At 43.3% G+C, this 17,419-nt stretch overlaps 1 pseudogene; it reads left to right on the top strand.

Moving 5' to 3' along the window:
- The first annotated feature begins 13,326 nt into the window (after positions 1-13,326).
- On the top strand, positions 13,327-16,112 carry LOC103070762 (regulatory factor X-associated protein pseudogene; annotated as a pseudogene).
- The last annotated feature ends 1,307 nt before the right edge of the window (positions 16,113-17,419 follow it).

Raw genomic sequence — 17,419 nt, 5'->3', positions numbered from 1 at the left:
TTACTACACCTGGTAACTAGACTTTTTGTGGTGATCATTTTGCTATGTATACAAATACTGAATATATTGTACTCCTGAGACTTACGTTATATGTCAGTTATACCTCAGTTTAAAAAAAAAGATAACTACTAAACATTGACTAGACCACAGGAAAGTGTTGACCTCAGGGTGTCTTTTCGTCAGATTATAATCAGTCTATTAGTCACCTTTTCCCTGTATGGTGGTGGTTTTCAAACTGAATAGCAATCTACTAGAAGAGTCATGGTATTGATTTAGGGGGTCATGACCTGCATTTTGAAAAATGAAATAGAATAGAAAAATAGTGTACCACATTTAGTAAATTTCAGTTTGCTTTATGAAAGCCGTAATTTACATATAGCCATATGCCATATCCAGGTGTCCTGGATCACCATGTAAAATGTAAATGTATTTCTTACTGCTCGAAATCAGACATAATTTTCAGTTGTGGAAACTCTAAACAATACCGTTTATTCTAGGAGTGACAGAGAAGAGGACAGGTGAAAACATAGGTGCTAGGCAAAAAGCCCATGCCAGGGACTGAATGTGCCTCGCTGCTCCTGGGCTGGTGGTCCAGAAGCACGGTTCTTGATGCCAGCCAGTATTATTCTAGGATTATTCTCTGGGCTCAAAGCAGTGACTCATCTAACTCCTCTCAACTCAGAATTGAATAACTTGCCAAAGACCACCCAACCAGAAGAGGGAGAGTCTAGTGTCATTTCAGAGCAGGATGGTGGCTGTCCCTAAAGAGGCTCTGTCTTGGCCTGAGTGTAAGCAGCACCAGGGTGCCTGCCTCACATTTCCCCCTGCTGCCTTTATCCTTGGGAGCTCATGTGAACCTTCTGGCTAATTCCCTTTCTGGCCCCAGGGCCCAGTTTTGTCCATCTTCAGGTTGTCTCCTCACCATTTAGTTCTTTTTTTTTTTTTTTAAATCAAGTGTTTATTGTTTTGGTTTGGATTAAAAATTAAAAAAAAAACAACAGCTTTATTGAGTTATAACTGATATACCAAAAACTGCACATATTTAATGTATTCAATTTGATGAATGCACACAATTGTGAAACCATCACCACAATCAAGGTAATAAATATCTGTTACCTCCACAAGTTTCCATATACTTTCGTTTTTGTAGTAAGGATACAACATGAGACCTACCCTCTTAACAAAAATTTTAAGTGCACAATACAGTATTGTTAACTATATTGTACAGCAGATCTCTAGAATGCATTCATCTCACATAACAAACTTTATACCCATTGAACAAGAGCTCCCCATTTCCGCTAGCTCCAGTCTCGAAACCACCATTCTCTGCTTCTATGATTTTGATTTTTCTAGATACCTTATGTAAGTGCAGTCATGTAGTATTTGTCCCTCTGTGACTGGTTTATTTCTCTTAGCCTAATGCCCTTTGGTTCATCTATGTTGTCACACAGGCAGGATTTCCTTTTTTAAGGCTGAATAATACTCCATGGTATGTATTACCACATAATACATACCATGGATGGACACTTAGGTTGTTTCCACATCTTGGCTATTGTAAATAATGCTGCAGTGACCGTGGTCACTGTTAAGTTCTAAACTGTTTTAGCTCTCAGCTGTTCAACTCTATATAGCAAGGCTCTGACCCTGACTTGGTCCAATTTCACACTGGGTCTTTTTCCTCTTCTTGTGAAACCTTCAAGCTCTCCAGTTCAACTCACATCACTGATATGATTGGTCTCCTCTTTGCTGTGCTCATCTTGGACACTGTGATAGTAACTTCATCACCTGTTAACTATTTTTTTTTTTTTTTTTTTTTGCGATATGTGGGCCTCTCACTGTCGTGGCCTTTCCCGTTGCCGGATGCGCAAGCTCAGCGCCCATGGCTCACGGGCCCAGCCGCTCCGCGGCATGTGGGATCCTCCCGGACCGGGGCACGAACCCGTATCCCCTGCATCGGCAGGCGGACTCTCAACCACTGCGCCACCAGGGAGGCCCTGTTAACTATTTTTTAAGCTACTTCCAAACCTGAACCGGTTGGGTCATTCACTCCCTAGTCCTTTAACTGTTCTGAAGGGATGACGTCACAAAAACTCTGCACTGGTGAAAGAACTAGCCTGCCGGAGATGTAGGCACTATTTGAGTCCAATTTTCTTTTTTTTTTAATTTTTTTTAAAAATTATTTTACTTTTTAAAAAAATTATTTATTTATTTTTGCTGTGTTGGGTCTTCGTTTCTGTGCAAGGGCTTTCTCTAGTTGCGGCAAGTGGGGGCCACTCTTCATCGCGGTGTGTGGGCCTCACTGTCGTGGCCTCTCGTTGCGGAGCACAGGCTGCAGACGCGCAGGCTCAGTAGTTGTGGCTCACAGGCCTAGTTGCTCCGCCACACGTGGGATCTTCCCAGACCAGGGCTCAAACCCGTGTCCCCTGCATTGGCAGGCAGATTCTCAACCACTGCGCCATCAGGGAAGCCCTTGAGTCTAATTTTCAATTCTTTATTTATATCTAAAATCAGCTGTTCCAAACTTTCTCCTGCAAACCGCCCCCCTCCATGTCAAACAGACAGCTCTTGCTGTTGACAAAGATGAGGAGGGTGGTTGGTCATGCCCCTCTCCTTGCTCTCTTCCCTTCACAGCAGTGACTGTTCTGGGTTGGTTTTCTTCCCTGGTGACTGATCTCAGTGCTTGCTTGCAAGGCCAGCTGTATCAGCCTCAATCCAATCAGGAGAGAGAGAGACCACATGGTAATTCAACCAGAGAACTACTAACTATAGCAGGGGCTGGAGTCATATATGAGGGGCAGCCACAATCCCTGGGGTTGAGATAGAGCCCACAAGGAAGAGTCTGCCATACCCTCACCCCCTGGGTTGTGATCAGACCTTGTTGGGAGGGTTGCTGGATATCTGCCATCTTTCAAATCCTGACGCATTTAATTATGCAGTATTTTAAAATTACACTTATTAATACTACCAAGCGCCTCATCTCATCAGAAAAGTCTTTAAGTAGTGGGAAGCTATCAGCTCACTATAGCAGATAGGAGTTTTCCAAAATTCTAATTTTTGCTTGAAAGCTCAAAGTTTTTCATTGGCAACTAACACTGTCAGTTGTTCTTGAAGTGAGAGGCTCACTTCATTCATTGTCAAGACAATGTCTGCCAATACCCATGTCAGAATGACCACTGATTTTCTGTCTGTACTTATTTCAAGTAACACTGGTGTTCCCTGAAAAATGGGGCAGTCCATCTCACAATGGGACCAGTTGCACGAGTGGTTTTCCTTGAGACAACTGCCGTACTGCAGTATGCTGTGGAAACTGTGCCTTTAAGGGTCACGACTTAATAACAGTTGTCTCTGCTCCATCAGGGACATTCTTAAGTGCAACTGGCTTTTTTTTTCTTTCCTACTGTGAGTGAGGCCAAGGATACCACTGACTAGATTGGTGCTCAAGTGCAGCAGTCTGTTGCTTTTGCACCGCCATTGCAAACATCAAGATGTGAAAAGACAAATGGTGTCTTAGGAGTTTTGACCTCACAGACCCCCCCAAAAGCATCTAGAGGACCTGCAGGAGTCCACAGACTACATCTGGAGAACTGCTGTCATAGTGGAAAGAAAACGGGTTTTGAAATCCGAGTTGGGTCCTCATCTGAGCTGGGTGACAAAGGGTGAGTGTCTTCATTTGTAGAATCAGACTAACCTACCCTTAGATTTATAATGAAATGTTAAAGTAATGCTTGAAAATGTTACATTCAGAAAGTATTGGTCTACTCTTAAGACTTTAATAAGACTCAAAAGAAGCTAATTAATCAACTCTGGCGAATTCCCTGGCGGTCCAGAGGTTAGGGCTCCTTGCTCTTACTGCCGAGGGCCTGGGTTCGATCCCTGGTCAGGGAACTTAAATCCCACAAGCCGTGTGGAGTGGCCAAATAATAATAATAATAAACTCCAACTCTGGGACTTCCTTGGCGGTCCAGTGGTTAAGACTCTGTGCTTCTACTGCAGGGGGAAAGGGTTCTGTCCCTGGTCAGGGAACCAAGATCCTCCATGCCACGCAGCGTGGCCCCAGAAAATAAATAAATAAAAATGAAGTAAACTCCAACTTAAACTTCAGAAAGAAAAGTCACTACTGAGTATTAGCATTGGATATTCTTTAGGTGGATTCATTTCACTTTCAAGTTATATTTAGGTATCCTGTTTTAAGATGTTCATTCTAAAGATTCACTGCCTAAATGAGAGTGGGGTTATAGTGAGCAGCTCTTTAAACAGTTCAGGCACCCCCATGGGAATGGGTCAGCCAGGAGAATGTCATCTCTTCCGTGTCCCAGTGGACTCAAGGGAGAAATAGGACTCAAGGGAGAAATAAAGCTCCTGTCTGAACTATGAGTCTTTTTTTTTTTTTGCGGTACGCTGGCCTCTCACTGTTGTGGCCTCTCCCGTTGTGGAGCACGGGCTCTGGACGCGCAGGCTCAGCGGCCATGGCTTACGGGCCCAGCCGCTCCGCTGGGATCTTCCCGGACCGGGGCACGAACCCGTGTCCCCCGCATCGGCAGGCGGAGTCTCAACCACTGCGCCACCAGGGGAGCCCTGAACTGTGAGTCTTTACTGGAATCTAAGCATACAATCTTCGGTCATTGTAGGGTCACAAAATGTTAAAGCCAGAAGCCACCTTTGGAATAATGAAGCCCAACCTCCATTTTACCCATTTTACCCTGAAACGGCAGACTCAGCGTAGGTGAAATAACAGAGATGCTTGTCGTTAGAACATGGGTGCTGGAGTCTGATGAACCAGGTACAGTTCTGCCTTGTACTCTTCTTAGTAGTTTTTTCATAAGACAAGTTATCTAACCTCTCCAAGCCTCGATTTCCTCATCACAATACCCACCAATAGGAGTGTGGTGAGGACTGAGTGAGAGAATAATGCATGTAAAGCATTTAGCACAGGCCCTGGCACATAGTAAGCGCTTGATGAGACATTAGTTATCATTTATGTTTCCATTATGTGACTTGCCCAAGGTCCTGCTCCAAATTTTTGGTAGCACTTGAACCCCCTTATTTTTAATTTATTTTCACCTGTTAGAAATAACTTGTGTCATATTTCATAACATATGTGTCATGTTTAGATTTTCTCTAATTTCCTCTTGCAGGTAGGAGGAAGTCAGTCATCTAATTCTCATCAGTGATGCTTTTTAGAATAGGAGGCTTGGAGATTTCTGCGCATCCACCCATTATCTGCAAACTGTTGTGTCATATTCTAATGTTTGAGTGGTACAGCTTTTCTCCCAGGGCTCTAGCCACTTAGAACACATGATCTCCACTTTCAAAGTGGTTATATTAAGAAAACAACTCAGGTGGTTTTTTGTTTTGTTTTGTTTTGTTCCAGTTAACAGAAAAGTCATTCGGAGATGAACCAGTGAGAGATTATGGGAACATTAAGTATAATGAAACCCCAGAAAAAATGCATTTGGGATATAAGGGGATTGGCAGTTTGCTCTGCAGGACACACAGGCTGGTAAATTTGTTTACCTTGCCATAATGCTACCCCATGTGTTAAGTGACTGGATTGGGGCAGGGTTTGGGGAGGGTTTTACTATATGAAATGTGGCTATAAGGTAATGTCTGAATTTTTTTCTTTTAAAAAACAAACCCATCATAACAGAGTCCAAAGGCATTGGTTGTGTTGGTTACACATCTCAGCCAGCAAGTTTCCACTGAACCAGGTCGGTTTCGCTGAGATACAGCCTCAGGGTCAATGGCACAGACCACTCTCTCGGCTCCTGGGTTTCAAACAGGAAAGGGTTGAGATACAGCCTCAGGGTCAATGGCACAGACCACTCTCTCGGCTCCTGGGGTTCAAACACTAAGGGAAAGGGCTCAGCAGGCTAAGCCAAGACCTTGCTGCTCCCTGGGTCCACACATCAGCAGCGGCCCCTTCCTGGGAGCTGATTAGGAATGCAGGGTCTCCACCCACCCCAGACCTGCTGTGTCGGAAGTTGCATTAACCAAACCCCAACCCAACAGGGGACGCGTGCACAGGAAGATCTGCCAAGTACTGAGGCAGAGGAGGACACAGGCGGAACGCTGGCACTGCCCTGCCCATCAGACTACTCAAAGGGACTTCTGCTCGACTACACCTGCTCTCTGCTGTGAAGCTTTCTCTTGGGGACTGACCTGGCAAACCTGAGATTCTCTTTCATTGCAGAGGAAAAAGGGAGTGATGCAGCTACTACAACTGGGGGCTGGCTCAGGGCTTTCAGAGGCTGAATGTTTTATTTGGGCCAGGACTGATACATTCAGTGAGTGCTGTGAGCAGTGCTTTGTGACCTTTCTCACACAGGGGCTCACATAGAGAATTATATTGGTAGGGCATACGGGGAGAAGAAAATGACGCTGTTAGTGGCCAGAGGTGACCACCCATGGGTTCTGACTGGCCCAGAGCTGTGGGGATCCAAGTCTTGGCACACAGGTGCCGTGAGCCCTTTGGGCACCTGACACATTTGGACACTGTTTCATGACACAGCAGTTCATTCAGGAGCAGGAAATGGACCCAGCATGGCCTGAGCAGCTCTGAGCAGCCCTACCACCATGCTGGCCCGGTCATCCTCATAGCCTAGGAGGGGCCACTGCTGCCATTCTGGCCCCAGACTGAGACCCACGGCTGGAGATGAGAAGATCGTGACAGGGAAGTTTGGAGAATAGAGGTGATGACGATAGCTCTGGGCCCGATGTTTTTCTAAGCACTTTACATGTGTTAATTCATTTACATGAGATAGGAACTGTTAGTATTTCCTTTCTACAGAAGAGCAAACTGAGGCACAGAGGTTAAGTCCCTTGCTTGTGATCACACAGCTAGCAGATGAAGGAGCCGGGGTCCAGATCTAGGTTGTCTGCTTCAGGGTCTGTCCTCTTAACCACTAAGCTCTACCGCCTCCCCAGCAGTAGAAGGTTCCAGGGAAGACATAGATGCAGTATTAAGTGAAAATGAAAATTGTAGCATATAATATATTTATAGAGTATATTTCCCATTTGCATTAGAAAAGAGGTTCCTGATACAGGATATGGATAAAAATATTCTGGAAGGACTTCTGTGAAACTTAATAGTGGTCACCTCTGCACAGAGGGACTGATGGACGGGGGCTTTTCACTGTTTTAATCCTTCTTGTCTGTAAATATATTGCCACAAGCATGCCATACCTGTATAATTTTGTAGTAGGTTTTAAAGGGATATGGTATCAGTAGGAATGTTACTTAGGAAAACATCAGAAAGTGGAACTACTGGGCAACAGGAAGGACAGAAGTTGTAGGGTTGGGGTGGGCGCGGGGAGAGAAGATGCAAAAGCAGCTTAGTGATACAGGCCCTGATGGATTTCCAACATGGAGTAAGAAATGTACAGCAAACCTTGACCGTCATAGATGTTTCTGTCTTCCTGAGGCTCCACGGTTACCCCAGGCGAAGGGGGAAAGAATAAGGGATCTGCAGTTGTCCAAAAGCATAACCCTCTGTGGGGGCGGAGAGCCTGGGGGACACCAAGGAAATGTGACCCAGGGCCTCAATCACGGTGCCTCCGCAGACATCCAGATCTGGCAGTGGCCAGTTGCCAGCAGCTGATGGGGTGTGGCCCCACCTCCCCATCACGTGGTTAGTAGCTGAGCAAGAAGAAACAAACAAACAAAATTCCACTGTTAGGAGCTGAACAAACGGTTTGGAGCTAAATCTCTTAAGAATGTGCTCTTGCAAAATCATTAGGTTAAAAAAAGCCAAGCACAATTGAGTTCCAGAATGTGTTTTTGGCCTCTTAATAGATAATTAGAATAAGCTGCTCTGTGTGCAACATGAATAAGGGTCTTGCTGCTTTTTTTTTTTTAATTTCTTTATGATAATAACCAGTGAAATATTTTTAGTTTTTTTTTTCCCTTTCATATAAATCCAAATGTATGATGTGTCATGCATGGTCATATTAAGATTTTTAACAACAATATAGAAATAGGAGAAATATAGGTAACGTGCTCCCCCTTTCCATTTTTTAAAACAAATGTTGTCTTATAAAACCCTTGGATTTCCAAACACTTATTGCATTAAAGCTGCCAGTCTGCCAACCCTCTTTGGATCTCCTTTTGGGCAGCAATCTAGAGAAAGCTAGTCAGATAATTAGAGTAATGACAGTGATAAAAATATGGCTAATCTTCTATTTTGAATTCCAGATTTAATTTCTGGAAACAGCCAAGTTTGGTGGACAAAGTGGAGATACCATCTTTGTTTCCAAATGAGGTACAACTATAATATAATGTCCCTGATTTTACTGTGGGTTTGAAGGACAGCCACAAACACAGTTTTAAATACCTTGGTTTTAAATACCAACTTTAGAGAATTTCTTTTGGCTCATTTAACTGAAGGAGTATACTAACGCTCTGATCATACCCTCAAGGTGGCTTTTTGCAGGTCGCACACCCTCAGAGGCCACGGCGATTTAAACTACTGAGGGCTCCCTGGCAGACAGGAGCTAAGAACAATAGATCAGCAGAGTTGGAGCCCTGCTTTCCAGTCACAGTACTGCATCTGAGCAATGATCTGGCTCCTAGGATGGAAGAGAATGGATGTGACATTGCACTCCAGCTGACCTTTATCAGTTATTGAGTTCTTACTGTTTTAAGTGCTTTACATACCTTCAGTCATTTGATCCTCACAGAAACCCTAAGTCAAGTTGCCTCCCTTTTATGGCTAACACACGGAGGCACCAAGAAGCCAAGTAATTTGTCCAGAAAACACACAGAATAAACGGCAGATTTGGGATTTGAAACCAGCTATTCTGAGCTCCAGAGTTGGTGTTGGTGTCTTTGACCACTGTGCTATACCAACAAGAATCTTAAGCCGCTTAAGTGTGTATTTCGGAATCTTATAATGTAGGTTGTTGGGGTTTTTTTGTTTGTTTGTTTTTAACAGATGTCTCATATAAAAGTCATAGGAACTTGGACAAGTCACTTAACAGCTCCGAAGAAACGGGGAGCTTAAGAAACAGGGAGAACGCAGACTCAGAGTTGTGAGGGTTCCTAAAAAATTGATACAAAGCTCCTGGTATATAAGAGGCACACCCGGCCATTTCCTATAGAAGAAAGGTAAACTATAGAAAATACTGTCCACTTACTACTTACTTTTTTTGGGCGGGGGGCACATTATGAGAAGATTAGTATGATTCTAATTTAATGTAATAACATTTTGCTTAATGTCATGAACCATCATTCTTCTGTGGAAATAAAGTTGATAAAAATCAACCATTTTCCCTATTTCTAACATTAACTCCTTTTTGTTCACATCATTCAACTCATTTTAAAAATTATATATTTTTCTTCTTAAAAACAACATACACATTGTAAAAATTTAGAAAATGCATAAATGATAAAGAAGAAAAATGCCCATAATACATTTACCCACAAATAACTAAACATTTTGATGTATAACCTCTTTCTACACAGAAATAAATTTAAATGAAACAGGATCAAATTGTATATACTCTTCTGCAAGTTGCTTTGTTCACTTAAAAATGTTATCATGGGGCTTCCCTGGTGGCGCAGTGGTTGAGAGTCCACCTGCCGATGCAGGGGACACGGGTTTGTGCCCCGGTCCGGGAAGATCCCACATGCCGTGGAGCGGCGGGGCCATGGCCGCTGAGCCTGCGTGTCCGGAGCCTGTGCTCCGCAACGGGAGAGGCCACAACAGTGAGAGGCCCGCATACCGCAAAAAAAAAAAAAATGTTATCATGTTGTAAGCTATTATATATACAATGGATAAACAACAGGGTCCTACTATATAGCACAGGGAACTAATATTCAATAAACTGTGATAAACCATAATGGAAAAGAATATAGAAAAGGAATATATATATATATATATATATATATATTATATGTATAACTGAATCACTTTGCTGTATAGCAGAAATTACACAACAGTAATCAACTATACTTCAAGAAAACCAAAAAGGAAAAAAGAAAAAACATTAATATCTAGAAATATAAAATCAATACACGCAAATGGCTATTTAACCTACTCCCAAATGATGTTGCTATATAGTGATTAAAAACTTCACCTAGAATATCACATCATGGCTAGAACAATAGCAACAAAAAAGAATATAAGTAAATATAACAGATGCAAAATGATGGTGTGTCTTTGGTCTTTCTCAAAAGAAAAAAAAAATGAGAGATGGGGAAACAAAGTAAAAATATGTTTTCCCCAAATGTTTCATAATTTTTAATAAAAGATTTTAGCAAACTGTTTTTCTTAAAATGGAATTAAAGCTAGAATAAAAATACAATCACCTCAAAAACTAAACAAAAAAAAAAGTTATCATGAAAGTATTCCCCCATGTCATTAAATATTCGCCTATAGCATCTTTGTGAAGGTTTGTATACTGTCACATCACATGGATGTATCAATTTACTTAAGCAGACCTTTATTACTAAATGTTTAGATAGTTTCCAGGTTGCTGTTATTATGAAAAAAAGCCACAATGAATATCATTGGGGATAAAATGCATAGAAATACAACTCATTTTTTTGTTTTTTTTTTGTGCTACGCAGGCCTCTCACTGCTGTGGCCTCTCCCGTTGCAGAGCACAGGCTCCGGACACGCAGGCTCAGCGGCCATGGCTCACGGGCCCAGCCGCTCCGCGGCATGTGGGATCTTCCCGGACCGGGGCACGAACCCGTGTCCCCTGCATTGGCGGGCGGATTCCCAACCACTGCGCCACCAGGGAAGCCCCACAACTCATTTTTAAAATTAGTCTAAAGCACACTACTCAGGATGATAAACTCCTGGGCTCTAAAATGCCCATCGTGTTTGTTTGTTGTTAAGCAATTATTTGATGTTTTGAATTCGTAGAACCATTGCTTCCTCTGTGAGTCCAGTTAAAAGAATGGGCTAATGTTCTAAGTATAAATGAACTCTGTCCAGCTGTAGATGGCTTCATAACCCATGTAAACAACACATTCTCCTGGAAATTCCCTAAGTGTGTTACATTTCCTTTAGCTGGAGTTCCCTTTAGCATTTTTTTAATCCAGCATCATTTTGACTCCTAATCCATTTTTCAAAATAGACTTTCTTTCTAGAGCAGTTTTAGGGTCACAGCAAAAAACTGTACTGTGGGAGAGTTCCCATCTATCCCCTGACCCCACACATGCAACATCAGAGACCACAGTGGTACATTTGTTACAATTGATGAACCTACATAGATACATCATTATCACTCAAAGTCCATAGTTTATGCTAAGGTTCACTTTGGTGTTGTACAGTCTATGGGTTTTACTAAATGCATTTACTAAATGTATAACTAAATGACACGTACCCCCCATTATGGTATCACACAGAATAGTTTCATAACCTTAAAAATCCTCTGGAAACCACTAATCCTTTGTAGAGTCTCCATATATTTTGCCTTATCCGAGAAGTCATATAATTGGAATCATACAGTATGTAGCCTTGGCTTCTTTCACTTAGTAATACACATTAACTTTCCTCCATGTCGTAACTTGATGGCTTATTTCTTTTTAGCACTGAATAATATTCCATAGTCTGGATGTACCAAAGTTTATTTACCCATTCACCTACTGAAGGACATCTTGACTGCTTCCAAGTTGTGGCAATTATGCATAAAGCTGAAATAAATATCTGTGTGTAGGCTTTTGTGTGGATATAAATTTTCAGCTCCTTTGGGTAAATGTCAATGAGCATGATTGCTGAATTGAATGATAAGACTATGTTTAGCTCTGTAAGAAACTGCCAAACTGTTCCAAAGTAGCTGTACCATTTTTGTATTCCCAGCAACAATGAAGGAGAATTCCTGTTGGGTGTTGTCAGGCTTCTAGATTTTGGCCATTCTAATCAATGTAGACTGGTATGTCTTTGCTTTAATTTGCATTTCCCTGGTGACATACCAAGTGGAGCACCTTTTCATATGCTTATTTGACATTTGTATATCTTCTTTGGTAAAATGCTTGTTCAGGTCTTTTCCCATATTTTATTTGGGTTGTTTGTTTTCTTATTATTGAGTTTTAAGAGTTCTTTGTATACTTTGAGTAACAGTCTTTTGTCAGCTGTGTGTTTTGCCAATATTTTCTCCCATTCTGTGGCTTGTCTCCTTATTCTCTTGATCTTAATCCATTTTTAGGATTAGAAGATAGAGTGGGAAAAAACTGGAATAGGAGACAGGGTGGTGCTGGATTATCCAAATGGTGGGCTAGGCCTAAGCTTAGGGCCCCAGTAGAAAGGAGCATCAAAAACATGAGAAACAGGGACTTCCCTGGTGGTCCAGTGGGTAAGACTCCATGCTCCCAACCCAGGGGACACATAGTCATTGGTTGGGGAACTAGATCCCACATGCATGCCACAACTAAGAGTTCACATGCCACAACTAAGAGTCCACGTGCCACAACTAAGAAGCCCACATGCCGCAACTAAAAGATCCTGCATGCCACAACGAAGATCCAATGTGCTGCAACTAAGACCCGGTGCAGCCAAAATAAATAAATATTAAAAAAACAAAAACTAAAAACATGAGAAACAAAAAGTTCTGAAAGAATCTGATGTCAAAAAAGACAGAATAGGGGACCTCCCTGGTGGTCCAGTGGTAAAGAATCCATCTTCCAATGCAGGAGACGTGGGTTCGATCCTTGGTCGGGGAACTAAGATCCCACATGCCGCAGGGCAACTAAGCCCGTGCGCCACAACTACTGAGCTCACACTTTTCAATGAGAGTGCCTGTGTGTTGCAATTACAGAGCTCCCGTGCCCTGGAGCCCGAGCACCGCAACTAGAGGAGAAAACCCACATGCCACAACTAGAGAGGAGCCTGTGGGACACAATGAAGAGCCTGTGCCACAAGAAAGATTCCCACATGCCTCAACAAAGATCCTGCGTGCTGCAACTAAGACCCTACGCAGCCAAAACAAATAAATAAAATAAATAAAGAGAAATTAGAAATGAGAAGATAAATTTTTTAAAAAAAGTAAAAAAAGACATAATAATGTCCACCTCTGGCTATAACAGAGTAATTGGCACAAGATTCCCTCTCATTGAACAACTATAGAACTGAACGAGATATGTGATGCACCTTTTTTCAAGCAAAAGATGGTTGGTGTAGGGGTATGATACTGGAGAGATGAGAAACATGTGAAGTAAGCCTCACAATCGTTGCAGATTTCTTCTGTGGTGCATGGAGGTGAATCCTAAGTGGAAGGATGGCTTGCTGAGCTGAGGGGGCAGGGAGTGGGTTACTGGGCTACTAAAGCAGTTGAAAATTGGGCGCAGGTTATTAAAGAAGAGGAAGTTGCACAGGAATTCACCATGGTCCCTGGGTGAGGGCTAGGCTGCACAGGCACAGGGTGAGGTTCTGTGAGCCCTAGCAAAGAGGATCTGTTGTGGGCTGAGAGCTGAATGGTGATACTAGAGGTTGTGCTGTTCTGAGCTGTTCTGAGAGGTATTAGTGTCTGGCCAAGCCAGAGTGCAGAGACTTCTATGAGCACTTTGGACTTTCAGGTGAGACTCCAGAAAAGACATAATTTAGGAGTCAGGAATATGTCCTAGTTTAAGGGCTGAGCCCTAAGACTAAAGTCCAAACTGAGGGACTTCCCTGGTGGTGCAGTGGTTAAGAATCCACCTGCCAAAGCAGGGGACAGAGGTTCGAGCCCTGGTCAGGGAAGATCCCACATGCCGTGGAGCAACTAAGCCCGTGTGCCACAACTAGTGAGCCCACAAGCCACAACTACTGAGCCCACGTGACACAACTACTGAAGCCTGCACACCACAACAAAGAGTAGCCCTCACTCTACCCAGCTGGAGAAAGCCTGCACGCAGGAACGAAGACACAATGCAGCCCAAACTGAAATACACCCACTCTAATAAAGAATAAAACCAAGGCTAAAATGGCCAAAAGGATATGCCTGTAATTTAACTACCTACCAGAACAAAAATTAATACCCTTTAAAGGAAGACAATGTAATCCAGACTTCTTAAAATATATCACCCACAGTGGGGACTTCCCTGGTGGTGCAGTGGTTAAGAATCCGCCTGCCAATGCAGGGGACATGGGTTCGAGCCCTGGTCCAGGAAGACCCCATATGTCGGGGAGCAACTAAGCCTGTGCATCACAACTACTGAGCCTGTGTGCCACAACTAGTGAAGCCTCTGCACCTAGAGCCCATGCTCCACAACAAGAGAAGACACCGCAATGAGAAGGCCACACACTGCAACGAAGAGTAGTCCCAGCTCGCCACAACTAGAGAAAGCCCGCTCACAGCAATGAAGACCCAACACAGCCAAAAATAAATAATTTATAAAAAAATAAAGTAAATGTAATAATATAATACTGTTAAAAGATAAACTGAGGCACATTAAACTTTTGAAGAGTTCATTGGAGCAAACATTGATTTGAATCAGGCAGTGCCAAACTGAAACTGGTTAGAGGGCACTCTACTGTCAGGAGCCAAGGGAAAAGGCTTTTACAGAGCAGTCGCAGGAGCAAAGCAAGGAAATTATTTAACTGGCTCTAGCTTGAGCAGTTGCATTATTTGGGAAAGTCTAGTTGGCTGTTTGTGACTGGCTGTTCTCAAGTTTTGATTTTTTACCCTTGAGGCATTTATAGAAATTGACTCTGGCTTAGGTTTTGGCTTGCTTACTTTGGCTGCCAAAGCATTAGAGCCACCCTAGTCTAATGACTTCCTTGTTAATGACTTTCACGATAGTGTGGGGTTTATTATGTATGTCTATGTAAAATACATGACAACAATAGCAAAAGAGGTGGTAAGTAAAATTTTAATGTAATAAGATTCTCATATTTTACACATTCATTCATTTAATATATGCATTCTAAATAGACTGTGATGAGTTAAGGATGCAAATTATAATCCCTAGAACAACCACCAGAAATGTAATTGAAAGACGGGATAGTTAGGGAGTTTGGGATTGAGATATACACAATGTTATATTTAAAATGGATAACCAACAAGAACCTACTGTATAGCACAGGGAACTCTGCTCAATATTATGTAACAACCTAAATGGGAAAATAATTTGGAAAAGAATAGATACATGTATATGTATAACTGAATCACTTTGCTGTACACCTGAAACTAACACAACATTGTTAATCAACTATATTCCAGCCCCTTTTCCTCTCGCGGGTCCCAGGTCTTGGTTTGCTAAGTGCACTTGGGCCCGGCAGGTGCTGAAAGGTTGGGGTCGTGGACCCTCGCTAGGTCTCAGCAGCACGGAGGTGCAGGCTGTCGCCGAGGGCGCGGGGCCGACGCCGCTAGCGGGGCGCTCCGCCCCGGGGCTCCCGCCCCTGCCCCCGGCCAGGCCCTGGCTCCAGCCCCCGTCCCGGCTGCGGCCTCACAGTTTACCCTGCTGGTGATGCGCCCCTGTGGAGAGCAGGACGAGGCTGCGGCCGAAATGCGTCCTGCGGCAAGCTCCGGCCCTGGGGTGGGGGGTGGGGGTGGGGGGGCAGAGCCAGAGCTGGCAAGCCCGTTCGGTACCTGTCCGAAGTGGCGGGGGATGGCGAGGAGGAGGCGAGGGAAGATGAGACAGACCTGCCGGACACTTCGGACCCCGGGGGGGGGAGGCGAGAGCACGGCTAAGTTGGGGGGACTGGAGGACGAGGAGACCCACTCTGGGGGAGAGGGCGGCAGCGCGGGAACCCGGAGCCGGGGCAGCGGCGGGGGCCTCATGAGCAAGACCTGCACCTACGAGGGCTGCAGCGAGACCACGAGCCAGGTGGCCAAACAGCGCAAGCCGTGGATATGCAAGAAACACCACAACAAGATGTACAAGGATAAGCACAAGAAGGAGAAAAGTGACCAGGCCCTGAACCTGCAGTGCGGCCGCCCGGACTGGCAGCGCGTGAAACGTCAAACTTGAGGAAAGTGCAGATAATATACTCTCTACTGTTAAACAGAGAACAGGATCTTTTGGGGATCAACCTGCAAGACCTACTCTTTCAGAACAAGCGTTAAATCAAAAAAGACTTCTTACTAAGAAGTCCAGAAGTGGTGCAGTTTTTACAGAAACAGCAACAACTATTATATTGGCGAGTTTTGGAGCAAAGACAACAGCAGTTTCCAGGAACATCAGTGTGAGGGAATTTATCAAGAAGATCTACACGTTTTTTTCATCTTATTGTAGTGGGTGGATGTATTTTTATACTAAAGATAAATGGGGTAAGATTTGCCAGTAGAAGGTAAACAGTCATTTTCCTGTGACTGTATGTGTGCATTTGGGGACAATAAGTTTTGCACATTGTGCATCTAATCCTTTCAGATCACTGTGGTTGTGAAGAAATCAGCTTGTCTTTCCAAAGTAATATTTAATTACAATGTTTTTTTAAACAACGTGCTCCTCTTCAGTCATTGTTACTGAAGGTAATGAATCTGTGGGAGTCAGATTAATAGATTAAGAGAGTTTAATCTTGGATCTCAGTGATTCTCGTTAAGGGGCAGTTGGAAACATATGCGTATGTTTTTGCTTGTCACAGCCACCTTGAAAACTGCTGGTTTTTAGTGAATAGGACAGGAATGCTAAGTGTCTGGAATGGTCCCCCAGAGCTAAGAATTATGTTACATGCAATGCCAATAATCCTCCTGTTAAGAAACACTGAGAGCTATTTGTGATGATAAAATGTAGTTGGGCACCTAGAATTGGGTTCTTGTAATAACCTTTTCTTTGCAGTCAAGACTGGAGCTGTCAAAGAGGTAAGCATATTTTCTGTGTTTAAGGAAAGTGATCACTGTTAAATAGCTGTGAGATTAGGATGTGCATCTCCTTTCAGAGATATGCTGGTAAAACCCGAGAGGCATTAACCAAGTACCCTGGAATGAATGCATCTCCTAAAGTTGGCTTCTCTACTTCTTGTTCCCTATTAGTGTTGCTCTTATTTAAAACAGACAGTCCTGTGTGTAGAATTTGTGAACAGTACAAATGTATCTCATCCCACCAGTGTCAGGACAAAATTACTTTTTTTTTTTTTTTTTGCGGTATGCGGGCCCCTCACTGTTGTGGCCTCTCCCGTTGCGGAGCACAGGCTCCAGATGCGCAGGCTCCGCGGCCGGGGGGGTCTTCCCGGACCGGGGCACGAACCCGTGTCCCCTGCATCGGCAGGCAGACTCTCAACCACTGCACCACCAGGGAAGCCCAAAATTACTTTTTTATACTCATTTCTTTTTCAAAAAGAGATCCTGAGTATAAGAATAACACTCCAGCATTTTCTGTGTTTTTCAAAATTGAGCTATTTTAAGATTGTGTTATTCCTAAGTAATGTTCAAAGAGTGATGGGTAATCTGGATAGATACTTTTCTTGTATTTTCTCCTAGGAAAACTTTTAAAAGGCAAAGCTTACCAATAAGAGTATCAAATCAAATGTCAAGAAAGTATTTCGTTTTAGGACAAT

This window comes from Lipotes vexillifer, unplaced genomic scaffold, assembly GCF_000442215.2.
Source record: "Lipotes vexillifer unplaced genomic scaffold, Lipotes_vexillifer_v1.1 scaffold333, whole genome shotgun sequence".
Taxonomy (NCBI): domain Eukaryota; kingdom Metazoa; phylum Chordata; class Mammalia; order Artiodactyla; family Lipotidae; genus Lipotes; species Lipotes vexillifer.
This window is presented reverse-complemented; position numbering and strand designations above follow the sequence as displayed.